The sequence below is a fragment of the Rhinolophus sinicus genome, chromosome 3 (genome assembly GCF_057876585.1).
Source record: "Rhinolophus sinicus isolate RSI-liver-muscle chromosome 3, RSI-T2T, whole genome shotgun sequence".
NCBI classification, from domain to species: Eukaryota; Metazoa; Chordata; class Mammalia; order Chiroptera; family Rhinolophidae; genus Rhinolophus; species Rhinolophus sinicus.
This window is the reverse complement of record NC_142503.1, coordinates 69,677,955-69,695,837: the sequence shown is the minus strand read 5'-3', so window position 1 is coordinate 69,695,837 and position 17,883 is coordinate 69,677,955. Positions and strand designations below refer to the sequence as shown.

The window sequence follows — 17,883 nt, the reverse complement described above, 5'->3', positions numbered from 1 at the left end:
CCTGAGTGTAATATTTCTGAGTTGCATATATTATACATTCACATTTTTCATGTGGACTGTATGTGCATTAAATACTTGTGTTATAATACTGAAGGCACCTGGCTCTACTGGACTAAATAGACCATATTTAAAATGTTATACAAAAGTATAGATGCAAATGAAAGCTGCATGAATTCCCAAATAAAACAGAAACTAGAATCATAAATTTGCATGGAAATACCTCCTACCACACGTAAAATGTATTACTAGTCCAGAGCCAAATTTAAAATTCTTCAAGTATCCATTTTAAAGTTATACTATATTATATAAAAGCTGATTCTATATAATATGTCAGTTAACTATATCCACTCTATATTTCTACTGTTTAACAGGAATCAAGGAAACTGCAAAACTATGACCAGAACAAAGTGAGTTCTCTTTCTTTTCCTAATTTCTTATGCCAAAAAACAACAACAACAACAAAAAAAACACCTCAGATCTTCTAGTTTCAAAGATAGTACCAGACTTCCACTAATTGCTAAATTAGTGTTATCTCATCATAGAGCCTATTTCAGGATCTTTATTTTCCCTTTTTCCATAACATTAATGTTTATTGCCTTAATTTTGTTTCAACCACCCCACCTCACCCCACAAGAGATATTCTGCTCCTTGAATCATTTCCTCAATTTTTCTATCAAAATGTAGTTATATTTTGCTTCCTTACATCTGGCTGGGATTCTCTTTAATAGATGTAGGTGCTGAATAATGGCCTCTCGAAAGAATCAGGTCCTAATCCCTAGGCCATAAATCTCATTTTATAAAGAAAAGTACCTTTGCAGATGTGATTCAAGACCTTGACATTGGGAGACTATCCTAGGTTACCTTGAGAGGGCCTTAAAGACCATAGAGAGTATCTTTACAGGAAAAGAAAAAAGAGACTGAACACCACAAACAAATGGAGGCAGAGTTTAGAATGATTCATTTGCAAACAAAGGAATGCTAGCAGCCACCAGAAGCTGGAAGAGGCAAGGTATAGATTCTCTTTAAAGTACCCAAAGGAAGTGCATCCCTGCCAACATCTTGATTTCAAATTTCTGGCTTCCAGAACTGTGAAAATAAATTTCTGCTGTTTTACACAACTAGACTCTGGTAATTTGTTACAGTGGCCACAGGAAACCAATACAATAATGAATAAATCCCTGCTAAAATGTTCATGCCTAATCATGGCTTAATATCTTACCATTGAAATAAATGTATCAAAATGACAGAAACTCTTAGATAAAAATCGTTAACTTATTGGAATAAATTTCATATTGTTGGGAGTTTGGCTATTCTACTCCTTAGTGTGGGAGTATTTCTGAATAGGAAGAACTTTTCAGTTTGAAATAAGCAGATAGCACTGAAACTTCTTTACGGAATCAAACATGGAGACATTTTTACTCATGTAATAGCTAACTACACATCTTAGAAGTATCTCCACCTGTTTCAACAGTTAGGTTTATTTTACTCCCTGTTATTTTTTTCTAAAAATCAAAACAGCTAGAAAACCAAGTTTAAAAGAGACAATTGGTAATAGATCCTAATGAGTTTAAGGCACTAGATCACCTCCAGCAGCATTTAAATATTCACCCAACAGGTAAATCCTACCGTGTTTCCCTGAAAATAAGGTCTAGCCAGACAATCAGCTCTAAAGCATCTTTTGGAGCAAAAATTAATATAAGACCTGGTATTATATTATATTATATTATATTATTTTATTTTATTTTCTATTATACCAGTCTTACATTATAGTAAAATAAGACTGGGTCGTATATTAATTTTTCCTCCAAAACACGCATTAGAGCTGATTGTCCGGCTAGGTCTTATTTTCGGAAAACATGGTACTAGGTATTAATACAAGAGTAGAGGATCCTTTGTCTATCCAAGAAGGGCAATCTATCTTGCAGAATGAAATCAAGTTTATTAGAACTGCCTGGATGTCATAAGATTCAAGGTTTATGTTTAAAAAATGAGTTCTCAAGAGGAAAAAGTGAAGAGAGAGAAAATATACTTTGAGGGGGCCTCCTTCTAGAAAACGTATTTTCTTTGAAGAAAGAGGAAGATACTTTCCATGTGCAGATTTTTAAATAGAGAAACTTCTCTTTAACCCTGCTTCCTCTTCCTATTATTGTTCATTCTTCTAACTATAACCCCTATGTCTTGAATATTTAGCCTTTTTTTCATAATCCCATGGACGTTTGTACTCTCTAGGCAACTTTATTTCTTCTATCTATTTGTTCTGAAAAGACAATAGACCAGACGTGCAAAACTCATTTTTACAAATTTACTATTACCTGATTAATAATTTAGTAAGGAAAGAAAATTAGGAATGTTATAAACCATAATTTGGGTTGCCATTTTACTTACACTTTTTGAAGTATATTGTTCACTCAAAAATGTGTACAAAAATAAGAAGACAGCTCAATTCATAACCACAAAGCACGGAAACTGGTGTAGCTACCACCTAAGTCAATCAGTGAAATTTTATCAGTACAGCAGAAGCTTTTTTCTGCAACCTCCTCATTACCTTCCTCTGTAAATATAATCACTCTCCTTACTTCTAACACCATAGAGTATTTTTGTCTGTTTTGTACTTTACATAAATGAGATCAGCCCACCATGTACTATTTTACGTCTGGCTCCTTCGACTCAACTTTATGAGTATGTTGGTTATATGAATTCATAGTGTTGTAGCAGATATAGTTTCTTCAACTTTGGTGTTACATAGTATACCATTGAATGAATTTACTACAATGTACATATCCATTATATTTTTTATGGAGATTTAGGCTGTTTTCTATTTTATGTTACTATATTTTGTAGTATTATGTCATGAACTGTCTTGTGCATGTGTTTTGGTGTACTGCCTGAAATTTTGTTAGGTATTACTTTGATAACTTAGTATAGAATTGCTGGGTCATGAATATCAATTTTAGCAGATAATATGCCACAGGGGTTCTAACAATTTATATTCCCACCAGCAGTGCTTGTTTACATTAGGTCAAATTTTTCTTTTTGAATTTTATTTATTATAAGTGCTCTTCTCTTATGTTTTTAATTTTCATTTTTTAAAGGAAGTTGAGACATTTCTCATATATTTATCAGCCATTTAGGTATCTCTGTTATGGTCCTGTTCAAATTGCAAGACAGTAATTACTCTTGGGTAATCTATGTTTTTTTATTGTAGGAATTCTTTACATATTTTTTGTCTAAACTATCTCTTGTTGATATATATTGCAAACAACCAATCATTGATTAGCTAGTCACTATCTTAATAGTGTCTTTTGATAAACCGAGCTCTAATATGGCACAATTTACTTAACGTGGCACAATTTACCAAGTGTTTCCTTTATATTTAGTGTTTTTGTGTCATGTTTAAGAAAATTTTGCTTACCCAAAGATCATAGAGACATTCTTATATTTTACAAGTATTTCTAGAAACATTCTAGTTTTCTACCTTTTAGAACTATATGAGTATAACGGCAATCTGCATGGCATTTATTTGGAGAATGGCATGAGGAAGGCTTTTGTTGTTGTTGTTGTTGTTGTTTTTGTTGTTGTTATGGGTATCCAATTGTCATAATGCATTTGACTGAGTAGAGTAAGTTTCACCCATTGCTCTACCTTGTCAAAAATCAAGTGTGAGTTACATTTTGGATTCTTGACTGTGTTCTAGTCTTACATTTACCTATCATGTGTCAATAATACCCTCTTTTACTATTGCAGCTTTCTAATAAATCATGGTATCTGGTAGCATATGTTCACTAATTTCATTTCTCTTCTTAAAGAGTGCTTTAATATTCTTGCTCCTTTAACTTAAGAGTCAGCTTGACAGTATACCCACAGATACACACTGCTAGGATTTTTACTGAATCGAGTTTAATCTGTAGACCAATTCAAGGAAAACTGACCATGTAATCCATGGATATATCAGATCCTTTCATTTATTGAGATCTTCTGTATAGAGATTTTACACACCTTTCATTAGACATATTTCTATGTACTTTATACTACAAATGTTATTGCAATAGGGATTATATTTTCTCATTTAGAATATGAGAGGGACAAATTTTAAAATTCCACAAACCAGTATAATGTTTAGCAGCATATTATATAATTAAGGTTGGAATTTGTAATTAATTGTTATCAGATTAACTTCTAGTTTGGTAAAAGTCTATAAAAAATAGGTATTGATTTTATCAAATGCTTTTTCTGCAACCATTGAAATGATCTAACAAATTTTTATTTTCCTGCTAATGTAGTAAAACACATTAATTTTTTAATGTTGTATTAACATTGTATTCCTGAGAAAACAGAAATTGTGATATCATAATATCCCTTTCATAAATAATTGTTATAAAATATTTTGTTTAGGATTTTCCATCCATGTTTCTTAGTAAAATTGGCTTGTGATTTTCCTGAACTGTAATGTCCTCATCAAACTGGTCTCATAAAATCAGTTACAGATTTTCCCACATTGTTTATTCTATGGAAGAATTTATATAGTATATAATTCATTTCCTACTTAAATGCTGTGTAGAATACATTTCTGAAGCCATCTTGATCTCAAATTTTTTTCATTGAACATTTTACCCTTTGATATTTACAGCTGCTTATATTGTCCCTCTCTTCTTGTGTAAGTTTTGGTTGTTACATTTTTTTAAATTTCTCTGCTTCATCTTAATCTTAAAATTGAACATACATTCCTCAAAATAAGATGAAATTGATACTCCTTTTCTCATCCAACATATTTTTATAGTTCTGAAAATAAATTTTTGTTAATTTTTTATATTTCTGTTAAGTTTGAACTCATGCTTTTATCAATTATTTGGACTTACTATGCTGCTAGCCATGACTCTGTCCATCTGTTCTTCAAAATGATGCAACAGTTTTCTTATTTTAAATAAATTATTTTCATTAATCTCTGAGGGCTCATTAAATTACCTTTCAGTAGTTTATTTTTAGAGAAGTATATGAGCATTCGACTTTCTAATTACATTTTTTTTTCAGATCTAAATTCATCCTTTATTAACCTTTCCCCCCAATTTCTTACATATATGAGGTCTGACAATTAAGTTTGTGAACTTGTTGCAACAATGTTGCTAACTTTTTTGATATCAGAGGGATTATTTATTATGAATTTGTACCAACTGGACAATTAACCAAGTTTACTATTTGGAAGTGCTGAAAAGGCTGCGTGTAAAAGTTAGACAACCTGAACTTTTTGCCAACAATTCATGGCTCTTGCATCACGGAAATGCACCAGATCACAGGGCACTGTCTGTGAGGGAGTTTTTAGCCAGTAAACAATAACTACACTGGAACACTCTCCATACTTACCTGATCAGGCTCCCCAAGACTTCTTTCTCTATTCAAAGATAAAGGAAATATTGAAAGGAAGACATTTTGATAACATTCAGGACATCAAGGATAATACAATGACAGCTGTGATGCCTATTCCAGAAAAAGAATTCCAAAATTATTTTGAAGGGAGAACTAGGTACTAGTGTCATTGCATAGTTTCCCAAGGGGAGTACTTCGAAGGTGACCACACTGATATTTAGCAATGAGGTATGTAGCACTTTTTTCTGGGATGTGTTCACAAACTTAATTGCCATACCTCGTATTCTTCATCCTGACTGGTTTGTACTCACTCAAGACTTGCAAATACAGTAGTACCACAGTTTTCAAACATCTCCATTGATGAACATTTCTGTTTACAAATGCCATAAACCCAGAAGTAAATGCTTCGGTTTTCAAACATGCCTCAGAAGTCGAACATGTCATGTGGTTTCAGCTGAGTTTGAAGATCCTGAGGTCTAGCTGTCGGCTGTTTTCGAACATTTCAGAACTCCAACGGTCTTCCGGAATGGATTATGTTTGAAAACCGAGGTACCACTGCATGTTGTAAAGTTGAACATTCCTGTACCCTATGACCCAACAATTCTATTCCTAGATCACATACCTCCACTCGAAACTCTTTATTTTAACCTCTATACCTAAAGACATACACTAAAATACTCATAGCATCACTCTTCACAACAGCAACTGACTATTAATAAGAAAGCAGATAAATAAATTGGGGTATAAGCACAGAATTATTCAGTAGTTTAAGTGAACAATCTATAGCCACATGCAAAAATGTGGATAAATCCTATCAACATAAAATTAAGAGAAATAATAAGAGTCCCAAAAGATTACACAGAGAATAACATTTTCATAAGGTTTTCATAAGTAAAACAAAACTACACAATTATCAAGGATAAACAAACAAGTGAAAAAACGATATTTAAAAAACAAGAAAAGAAGACAAATAAAGTAAAGAGAAGGATCAACCCAGATTCAGGTTAGTAGTTACTTCAGGTGAACAAGGGAGAAGTGTGTGATGGGAAAGAACCATACAGAATTATAGAAGTTATTGTCAGTGTTCCAGTTTCTGTATTGGGATGGATGTTCACAGGTACTTAATATGCTTTTCAAATAAACACAAATACAAAAACATGTTTGGACCACAGATTAAAGTGTATTATAAACCAAGAATTATAATTAATCTAATTCTGTTACCAGTTGTTCAAAAAAAAACCCAAAACAAAATAATAAAAATACCAAACATTTCAGAACTCGAACAGTCTTCTGGAACAGATTATGTATGAAAACCGAGGTACCACTGTATTATGAAATCTGTGTTTCACTCTGAGTGACAGAAAATACGGAATTAAAAGAAAACAGAGTAAAACATGCTACCATTTTCTAGTAGTATGGCCATTCAATGCTATTTAACTTCTCTAGAAATAAGTCAGTTTTCTCTTCTTATAAACCGTGTGACAAATATTCCCATTTTATTAATTCCTATTATATAGTGAGTAACCAGTAAATGCTCGCCATTCTTTTTTATTATTGTCAGTATTCTGTTATTGTTGTTGTAACTATTATCATCAGCATCTGGAACACTATTTTAAATTTAGGTCTATTGTTGTCGTTAGTGAATGTTAATCAACAGGTTAGTCAACAATCCTAGTTTTTGTTATGGATTATTTTGAATGGTCTTCTTTTATTAGTTTGGGGGTTATTTTAGCACTAAGGCAAGTCATAGTTTATTAAAACAGAAACTAGATTAATATGCAGTTTTGTTTCTCCAAATTTTGATTACCTTTTAAATCTCACAATCCGTTATTTAGAGAAATTTCAGTGTCTTCACCTATGAATATGAAAGTGAGGTTTATTATCTATCTCTTCCATTTAGATTGTTCAGAATCTTCATTTTAAGTTCAGGAACTGTCATGTTCTTTCCACAAGCATCCTGCAGTACCATGAAACCATCACTCTTAGCCTTACTTGTGTAATTTCGACTGATGAACAGTGGAAAATTGTTCAACTGATGGTTTCAGCTTGAAGTTCTCCCTTTGGTTTACAAAGTGGTCCCCCAACAGCTGCCTTCATTCACATTACTGCATTTACCTAATTGCTGAACTATTGTAGCATCCTGTCTGGTCTTCCCGCTTCCAATGTCACTTCATGCAACATATTTTTGTATTGCTATCCGTGTACTTTTCTATAACAATCTAGATCATGGCTCCTTATATTCTTCAGAGCAGACAATACCTATTCCATATAGACAATGTTGTGATTAACTTACACACAGAGTTTCTATGCTTCATGTTATGGAATTACTGCAATTCCATAGGTGAGTTAATGAAGACAAAAATAGCTAGGTAATTTACACAGCTAGTGAGCTACAAATCCAAGATGGAATCAAGTTCTAACTTCAAAGGCAGCAATTTTTTCTGTTATCAAGTCATCTCCCATGAAACTGAAAGCTCTACATGAATTGGCTCCAACTCTTTTTCTTTTTTCTTTTAATTTTAATTTCATTATTTGACTTCATATTTTTATATCCAAGTTGAAATTTATGCTAATCCTTGAGCATGCTTTCTGATTTCTTTCCCCATTATTCTATTATCATTATTTAATTCACCTTTTATTGTCCCTCTTCATGATCCCTAACTGTTGGAATCCTTCGCCAAGGGGAATTTCAAATACCACTTCTTCCATAAAGAACTAACTACTTTCCTTCTAAGAAGTAATTAGCAATTATAAATTTTATTGTTCCTTAAACATCGTTTTATAGTAACTTGTATTCAATTTATTTATTTACATATTCCACCCTGCTAAAAGCAACTCATATGTTCTTTTAGAGATGTAATTTAATTGTATGTGTTGATAATCATCAGAAGGGCTTATGGGTGAGTTCAATAGGTTAGTTTACTAGAAGTATCCAAATTTAAAAAAAAAAAAAAATCACATTACTATTCACTGAGAGTAGAATTCAGAACTTCCAATGCCATATTTCCTCCATTAAATGTGCTTTGTCTTGAATAATTATTACTAAATTTTTATTTAAGTTCAATGGGATTAACCTTAAAGATAATTAGAAAAATTGACAAAAGTCATAAAATAAATAACATCCCATAAAATGTATTTTCTAGCTCTGTTACTTAACCCAAATACTATATTCCCTTCTATCTCTTTTCAGAAGAGAGACAGTGAACCCTTGATTATTCAAGAACTCATTATGTAGTTTGTAAATTATCTAGGCCATTGAGTTCTCCTCCCTTCTGCTGAAAGACTTTTGCCCATTCCTCTCTTCATTAGCACAGTGAAATTCAGAGAAACATGCAATTCAAGCCATTCAATTTTGCTTTTTCGCAGTGGAATAAATAGTAAAGGACAAGTTTCAATTATTTGTCAAAATTATGCTGGGAATTTTTATGTTCCATTTCTGTCATTAATACAGTTAACTGACATTTGACTCTACACTTGGTATTAACAAATAAATCAGTATTCTTTATTGCCCCTCCAGCAGGAATATTGTTCATTTTGATGAGTGGCTATTTGCAGGACTAATCAACATGTATGTGCCAAAAGCCTTATAAATTATTGTTATGTTCTTAACTAAATAAAAAAAACATAAATATGAAATCTGTGTCCAACCATAACTCCCCTCCTCAGTTACAGGGTTTTGTCTTAACAGCTGAAGAGGCTTTCTTCCCAGGCTCATCTCAGTGTAAAATAAATATTACTTAAGGCAACATCTCACTGTGTATGCAAGTTTCATTAATATGTGGTGTGAGTATACCCTCAATGTCTCAAAGAGTATGCAGTGAGCACTGGTAGAGAATAAGAAAGATGATTAGGGACAATCCAAAGAACCCCTTAAGTAAGTCTGTTAATATCCAGCCTACAATATTTCCAATAATACCTAACGTTAATCAACTACTCAATAAAGAAAGAAAGAAAAAAATAGGGAAGCCAAAGAATCTGACACCTAGTGTACAAGGAGACAACTTTAAAGGTGCAGTGTCAGTGGCACGAAAGGCAGGTCAGCTATGAAACAGAAAGAACTGAAAGATGGACATTTGTCCCAATTATCTGTAGGATCCTTTTGATTTTAATAAAGTAGCTATCCCACAATATAGTGGCATTTTTAACCAATGTTAATAGCAGACATAGTGATTTTAATGAAATGTATGTGTCTAATCAATATGCAAAGACCTAAATAAGATGTGGAGAAATGCACCATTTCTCAAAATATAAACACATAAATATGCAGAAAGGAAGGGCACATGAGAAAACACACTTAAGTATAATTCAAATCTACAAAAATTATGGTGTAAGTTGGATAGAGGAGGGGAAAAAAATGGATTTAGACAAGAAGTCAATTTGGGGTAAGATTTAGAACATTCATATATTGGAATATGGTAGCCCATATTTTTGCCTGAACTTCTGCAAACTCTGTCATGTTACTTGGAACCCACCCCTCTTTCTGACAGGTTGTCAATTAAGGCTCTTCTTCTTCTGCCAGAAAGGAGTCAATAGACATATACTAGTAGACAGAGTACTTAATTCATGTGACCTAACAGAACCAATAAAAATTATCTACCTGGAATTGAAAATGCATGCATGTTTCCCAGATTTATTGAGATATAATTAACATATAACATGGTATAAATTTAAGGTTTACAATATGTTGATGTGATACACACATATTGCAAAATGATTACCACCTTAGTTTAGCTAATATCTCCCTCATATCACATAATCACCATTACTTTTGTTGTGATGAGAACATTTAAGATTTACTGTCTTAGCAACTTTCAAGTATATAGTACAGTATTATTAACTACATCATTCTATATTATTCATATTATAAGAGTAAGTGTGTACCCTTTGACTAATATTTCCCAGTTACCATACCACCACCACAATGCCCCAACCCCCAGCCCCTGGTAACCATCTTTCTGTGTTTTGACTTTTTTAGAGTCCACATATAAGTGAGGTCATACAGTATTTGTCTTTCTCTCTCTGACTTACTTCATTTAGCATAATGCCTTCAATGTCTATTAATGCTGCAAATGGCAGGATCTGCTTTCTCATGGCTGAATAATATTCCATTATGTATACATACCACATTTTCTTTATCCATTTACCTGTTGACAAACACTTAAATTGTTTCCATATTTATATCATAGCTATTGTGAATACTGCTTCAATGAACATGGGAGTGCAGATATTTCTTTGAGATCCTGATTTCATTTCCTATAGATAAATATCCAAAGTAGAATTGCAGGGTCATATGGTATAGCTTTCTTTCTTTTCTTTTTTTTTTTTTTTTTTTTTTGAGGAAACTTCATACTGTTTTCCATAGTGGCTGCAGCAATTTATAGTACCACCCATAGTGCACAGGGTTTCCTTTATGCCACATCCTTACCAACATTTAATCATGTTTTTGTTTTGTTTTGTTTTGTTTTAAATAGCCATCCTAAGAGATGTGAGGTGTTGTAGTTTTGATTTCCATTTCCCTGAATTTCCCTGATGATTAATGATGCTGAGCTTTTTTTCATGTGCTAGTTGGCCATGTGCATATCTTCTTTAGAAAAATGTCCATTCAGTTCCTCTGTCCTTTTTAAATTGTATTTGTTGAAGTTTTTTTTTCTATAGAGTTGTATGAGTTATTTATTTATTTTGGACATTAACTCCTTATTAGATATACGATTGGCAAATATTTTCTCTCATTCCATAGGTTGCTTTTTCACTTTGTTAACTGTTTCTTTTGCTGTGCAGAAGCTTGTTTTGTTTACTTCAATAGGAATGGCGAGAGTAGGATGCATTATCTCATTCCCGATCTTACAGGAACAACTTTTAACCTTTCACTATTGAGTATGATGTTAGCTGTGGGTTATCATATTGGCCTTTATTATGTTGATATATGTTCCTTCTATACTCAATTTATTAAGTGTTTCTATCATGAAATAATATTGTACTTCATCAAATACTTTTTTTGCATCTGTTGAGATTATGTGATTTTTATTTTTCATTCTATTAATGTGGGGTATCATATTTATTTACTTGCATATGTTGAATCATTCTTGCATCCCAGGATCGAATTCTGCTTCATCACGTTGTATGTCCATTGCAAAACACTGTTGAATTTGGCTTGTTAATATTGTATTGAAAATTTTTGCATGTCATTTCATCAAGAACATTGGTCTGTAATTTTCTTTTCTGTAATGCCCATAACTGGCTTTGGTATCAGAGTAATTCCGAACTCATAAAATAAGTTTGGAAGCGTTCCCTCAATTAAATTTCTTGGGAACAAAGTGAGAAGGATTGGTATTAATTTAAAGTGCTTGGTAGAATTTGCCAGTGAAATCATCTGGTGGGCTTCTCTTTGTTGGCAGATTTTTGATTACCGATTCAATCTCCTTGTTAAATGGTCTGTTCAGATTTTCTATTTCTTCATGATTCAGCCTTGGTAGGTTGTATGGTTTTAGGAATTTATCTATTTCTTCTAGGTTATCAAATTTGTTGGCCTATAATCATTCATAGTAGTTTCTTATGATCCTTTGTATTTCTGTGGTATCAGTTTTGTTTTTTTTAACCAAAGTTTATTGGGGTGACAATTGTTAGTAAAATTACATAGATTTCAGGTGTATAATTCTGTAATACATCATCTATATATCACATTGTGAGTTCACTACCCAGAGTCAGGACTTCATTTATTTATTTTCTCTCTCTCTCTCTCTCTCTCTCTCTCTCTCTCTCTCTCTCTCTCATTCTCTCTTTCTCTCTTTTTTCACATTCATCTAACTAAATTTTCTGTCAATTTTGTTTATCTCTAAAAAAAAACCCCTGCTCTTAGTTTTCATTGATCTTTCCTATTTTTCCCCCTGGTCCCTATTTCATTTTTTTTCTGAAAATGCACAAAATTTTAACAAAATATCTTCCATGGATTTTCAGGCATTAGACCTATGAAAGCCTGAACTTATAGTGCTCATCTTTGCTAACAAATGAAAAAGACATGCCTAGAAATAAGTACGCTTAATTTGCAACAATATGTGTCTATTGCTAGTTCAAAGGGTACCGTGCCCACCCTTAAACTTAGTAAGTTTATGAGCCCATATATTTCCCCATTTATTAGCTGCTTTGAGGGGGAATTCTGCTCTTTATGCAACCAAAATGCAGTTGCGCACATGCATGCATGAGAGGAATGGCAAAGATAGCTCGAGTTGGTACAATTATTTATACACATTAATGGATGAGAAATGCACAAATCATGATCAGAGCATCTAAGCAGAAAACTTCAAGAATCACTAACAGGATTTCAAAACAATTATGTAGAAGGTGGTAAATGAGCTGAGTAAAAGTATAATATACCCATAGTGTTATATGTACTTTCTAAAACATAAACAAATAAAAACACTCACAATTTTATTACCTAATGAAAATATTGTTGTCATTCATTAATATGTGTATATCCATATATATCCATTCATGTAATTAACCTCATGTATCAAAATTAATTCAAAAAGGATCAAGGACGTAAGCATAAGACCTGAAACAATAAACTGCATAGAAGAAAACATAGGTACTAAACTTATGGACCTTGGGTTCAAAGAGCATTTTATGAATTTGACTCCAAAGGCAAGGGAAGTAAAAGCTAAAATAAATGAATGGGACTATATCAAACTAAAAAGCTTCTGCACAGCAAAATAAACCATCGTCAAAATAAAACCAACTGAATGGGAGAAGATTTTTGGAAATAGTGCCTCTGATAAGGGGCTAATATCCGAAATATACAAGGAACTCATGCAACTCAACAACGAAAAAACAAACACCCCAATTGAAAAATGGGCAGAGGACCTGAAGAGACAATTCTCCAAAGAGGACGTACAAATGGCTAATAGACATATGATAAAATGCTCAACATTACTAATCATCAGAGAAATGCAAATAAAAACCACACTGAGATATCACCTCACCCCAGTCAGAATGGCTATCATCAACAAGACAAATAGTCACAAGTGTTGGAGAGGCTGTGGAGAAAAAGGAACCCTCATACACTGTTGGTGGAAATGCAGACTGGTACAATCGCTATGGAAGGCAGTGTGGTGGTTCCTCAAAAAATTATGAATAGAATTACCATATGATTCAGCAATCCCTCTCCTGGGTATCTACACAAAAAAATCTGAAAACATTAATCCATAAAGACATGTGTGCTCCGATGTTCATTGCAGCTTTATTTACGGTGGATAAGACATGGAAACAACCAAAATGTCCTTTGATAGACGAATGAATAAAGAAGTTGTGGTATACATACACAATAGAATATGATTCGGCTGTAAGAAAAGATGAAATAGGACCTTTTTGTGACAACATGGATGGATCTTGAGATTATAATGCTAAACTAGATAAGTCAGACAGAAAAAGTAGAGAACCATATGATTTCACTGATAAGTGGTATATAAACCAAAAACAACAAAAGAACAACACAAACAACTGAAAGAACAAAAATTCATAGACATAGACAATAGTTTAGGGGTTACCAGAGAGTAAAGGGGGAGGGCAGAGCGGGGCTCTAGAAGAGGGTCTAATATATGGTGATGGAAAGAGAACTGACTCTGGGTGGTGAACACACAATGTGAGATAAAGATGATGTATTACAGAATTTACACCTGAAATCTATGTAACTTTACTAACAATTGTCACCCCAATAAACTTTAATTTAAAAAAAATTATCTGAATAGACTGATTGAAAGATGAAAATGATATAGTGTTAAGTTTTGTTTTGCTTTAATTATAAAAGTTAAATATTTTTACATATTTATTGGATAATGATTTCCTTTATTATTAGACCACTGTTTTTCCTCCTAGCCTGTTTCGTTTTTTAAGGTTTCATGATTGGTAATAGAACAGTCTCAAGGAGATCCCCAGAGAATCTGCTCTGACGTTAGAAGCAATTCCTTTGTACAATGGAGGCCCCTGATCTAGCACACTCTGATTTGCTGATCCACATCTGCTGGAAGGTGGGAAGAGAGGCCAGGAAGGAGCCTGTGATCCAGACCAAGTATTTGTGCTCTGGGGGAGCAATAACCTTGATCTTCATGGTACTGGGGGCCGGGGCTGTTATCTCCTTCTGCACCCCGTCTGCAATGCCGGGGTACATGGTGCTACCCCCAGAGAGGGCAATGTTGGTGTATAAGTCCTTGCAGACGTCAATGTTATACTTCATGATGGAATTGTAGGTTGTTCCATGAATTCCAGTGGACTCCATGCCAATGAAGGAAGGCCAGAAGAGGGTCTCGGGGTAGCGGAACATCTCGATGACCTGCCCATCTGGCAGCTCATAGCTCTTCTCCAGGGAAGAAGAGGAGGCTGCTGTGGTCACCTCATTCTCAAAATATTGGGCCATATAGCACAGCTTCTCCTTGATGTCTCTCATGAATTTTTGCCCGGCTGTGGTCACAAAGGAACAGGCTCTCTTTGTGAGGATCTTTATGAGGTAGTCCTTGAGGTTGCAGCCAGCCAGGTCAATGTGCATAATGGCGGGGACTGGTGCATAGCCCTCATAGATGGGGACACCGTGGGTGACAGTATCCCCTGAATCCAGGACAATACCTGTTGTGCAGCCAGAAACACAGAGGGAGAGCACAGCTTGAATGGCAATGTACATGGCAGGGACATTGAAAGTTCCAAACGTGATCTGGATCATTTTATCCCTGTTGGTCCTGGGATTTAGGGGTGTGGGGGGGTCTCTGTGAGCAGTTTGGTGTGCTCCTCAGGTGCTACCACCAGCTCATGGTAGAAGGAGTGGTGCCAGATCTTCTCCATGACATCCCAGTAGGTGATGATTTGTGTTCAATGGGATATTTGAGAGCCAGGATCCCTCGCTTGCTCCGAGCTTCATCCCCATGTAACTGCTTTCTTTCCCACCCCTACTATTACAGCCTGTGGCAAGGGTGGCCCACAATAGAAGGGAAAACAGTCCAGGGGTGTCATCTCCTATGAAGCCAGCTTTGCACAGGCCAGAGCCACTGTCATACACAAGCCCCTTGGTCTCTTCTTCCCACATGGTGAGTGTGGCTGAGTGAAATGAGGGCTGGAGCACCAAACGTATAAGAGGTCCCTCTCCTGCTGACCGAGGGCTGGCATGTCTTTGGCTTAAATACCAGAGTAATCTAGATGGTATTTTCTTTATCTTTTTCTTTTTTTATTAAATTTATTGGGGTGACAATTGTTAGTAAAATTACATAGATTTCAGGTGTACAATTCTGTATTACATCATCTATAAATCACATTGTGTGTTCAGATGGTATTTTTTTTTAATTTGATAAAAAATCTCTTACTATATTAGGGATACTGACTTTTGGTCTATTATATTATATATGTTCCAATGTTTCCTGTCTTTTTATCTATAGTTTTTGTAAAGAAGAATTTTAAATTTTAACTTGTCAGATTAGAGTGCTTGAGCAAAAATCATGGCTATGAAGATAAAAATCAAAGAACCAACCTGAACAACTCGGGGGGGTGGGGGGGGAAGGAAGATCCTGTCATGTTTAGAAAAGACAAAGAGGAAAATAACCGAAATAACTCCAAGTTAGCTTAGGACATTGAGTAGCGCCACAGACAGTAGAGAGTGATTGAAGAGAAAAACAGATGAGGTAGTTGATAGTGACTATTATGAATAAATATGACATTTCCTTTATTAATGTGGAGACATAATAAGATAATTGAATTACTCTTGCAAAAGGAAAAAATGTCTTTCCTATTCTTTTTTCCTTCTCCCCCACCTCCTTCCTCCTTTACCTCCTCTTTCTCCTCATTTCCCTCATTCTCTCATCTCTCCCTCCTCCCTCCTCTCCTCTTGCTCGTATTTTTTTTTTTTTTATTCCTCTCCTTCTTGCCCCTAAAGGTCCTTGTATGGCATATTGTCTATTGCTAGAACTCTAAGAATAGATACTGTATGAGTTTATGGACATATTTGCTTTATGGTCTTTCATTGACATATCATAGATCTGAACTTTATCTCTAATTTCTGAAATTCATGAAAGGGAGAATTGAAAAATCCTGAGTTTTCTTATGTAGGTAGATCTAGATAGACCCCTGGCAATTTTACTCTTAATTAATTGATCCTATTAAAGACTTGGCTGTTTTTACACTAATACTTTCACTTCCAATATATTCCAATACTCATTCTTATTTTCTAATTGTCCCTAATGTAAATTTTGGCACGAACCATTCTAACAGAACCTTTACTATATATGTAAGTTCCTTCTTCTAAAGCCTTCCCTATAAAGAAAAAACACCAATTAAAGACAATATATCTAATTTGATTCTCTATGACACAATTTTAGATGTTGCTCACAGAAGGTGAAAGCTTTGGTATAGTTCCAAAGTAAATGTATTAAATCTCTCCTAGAAAATTTACATTCCCCTGCTTTGCACATTTCGATTTATGTCATTTAAACTTGCTCTATATATTTCATTAGAGATGCTAATTGGTCCCAGCACATTATTTATAGAAAACACCTTTAGCCTACAAAGTTCCATTGTAATTACTTCAGATGTTACTCGCATTGTTCAGAGCACTTTAACTGGTACAAACTAAAATAGAAATCTAATTTACTTTTCCCTAAATCTTTTTTTAGGCTCACTTAATTCTTACTTACTCCAAGAGTACTTTAATCTTCCAGGGCAGAGATAACTTCCTAGATATTATGTATAAGGAGTATTGTTTTTCTGTTTTAGTAAATGTTGGATTGATAGCATTCCTATCACTAACATTTTAAAAATTTCGAGAGTATAATTGATTTTACTGTCAAAAATTTTTTCATGGCTATTGACATAAATATCTCAGGGTCAAAAGAATGTTATACTCTTTCAAAAATCAGAAGGATTTGGTTCTAATAATAAAGGCAGTTAGATGTAAGTTGTCTGATTTACTAGAAGGAGCAAGCAGTATTTATTTTAAGAATCCACAGGCAATTAAATTAAGATTACATACAGCTCTACCACTTAATGGTAGTATGACTTAGACAAATTAATTTCATGAGCTAAACTTAAGTTTCATTTTTTATAAAACAGTAGTAGTATCCTACATTTCTTAATGGGATGTGTTGAATGCTAAAAGAAGTCAGCATAATGTCTGGTATACGGTAAATTTACAATATGAAATAGCTATCCTTATTGTTTTCATTCTATATCATTTCACCAATAACAGAAATGAAGAAAAAAAAAAAACCATATTGACTACGCCTATCTTTAGTCCTTTAAACAGAAATCCATTAATTATTATATAATCCAAGCTACTAATCATATCTTCAACATCTGTTTAACATGACTACAAAAGTCATGTAAAACTAGATTATGTTCTAGCATCCTTTTTTTCAAGTTCTGTTTTACCAACATAACTCATAGTTAGTTTATTTATTTGCATTTAATAGAAAATAAGAACATAAATGTTCCTCTTTATACTCATGTGATTTTATTATCTTGACCTAAGGTAGAGTTGAGCAACAGATAAAACTT

The 17,883-nt window shown here is 33.8% G+C and overlaps 1 pseudogene; it reads right to left on the bottom strand.

Moving 5' to 3' along the window:
* Window positions 1-14,305: 14,305 nt before the first annotated feature.
* Window positions 14,306-15,427, bottom strand: LOC109445520 (actin, gamma-enteric smooth muscle-like; annotated as a pseudogene).
* Window positions 15,428-17,883: the final 2,456 nt, after the last annotated feature.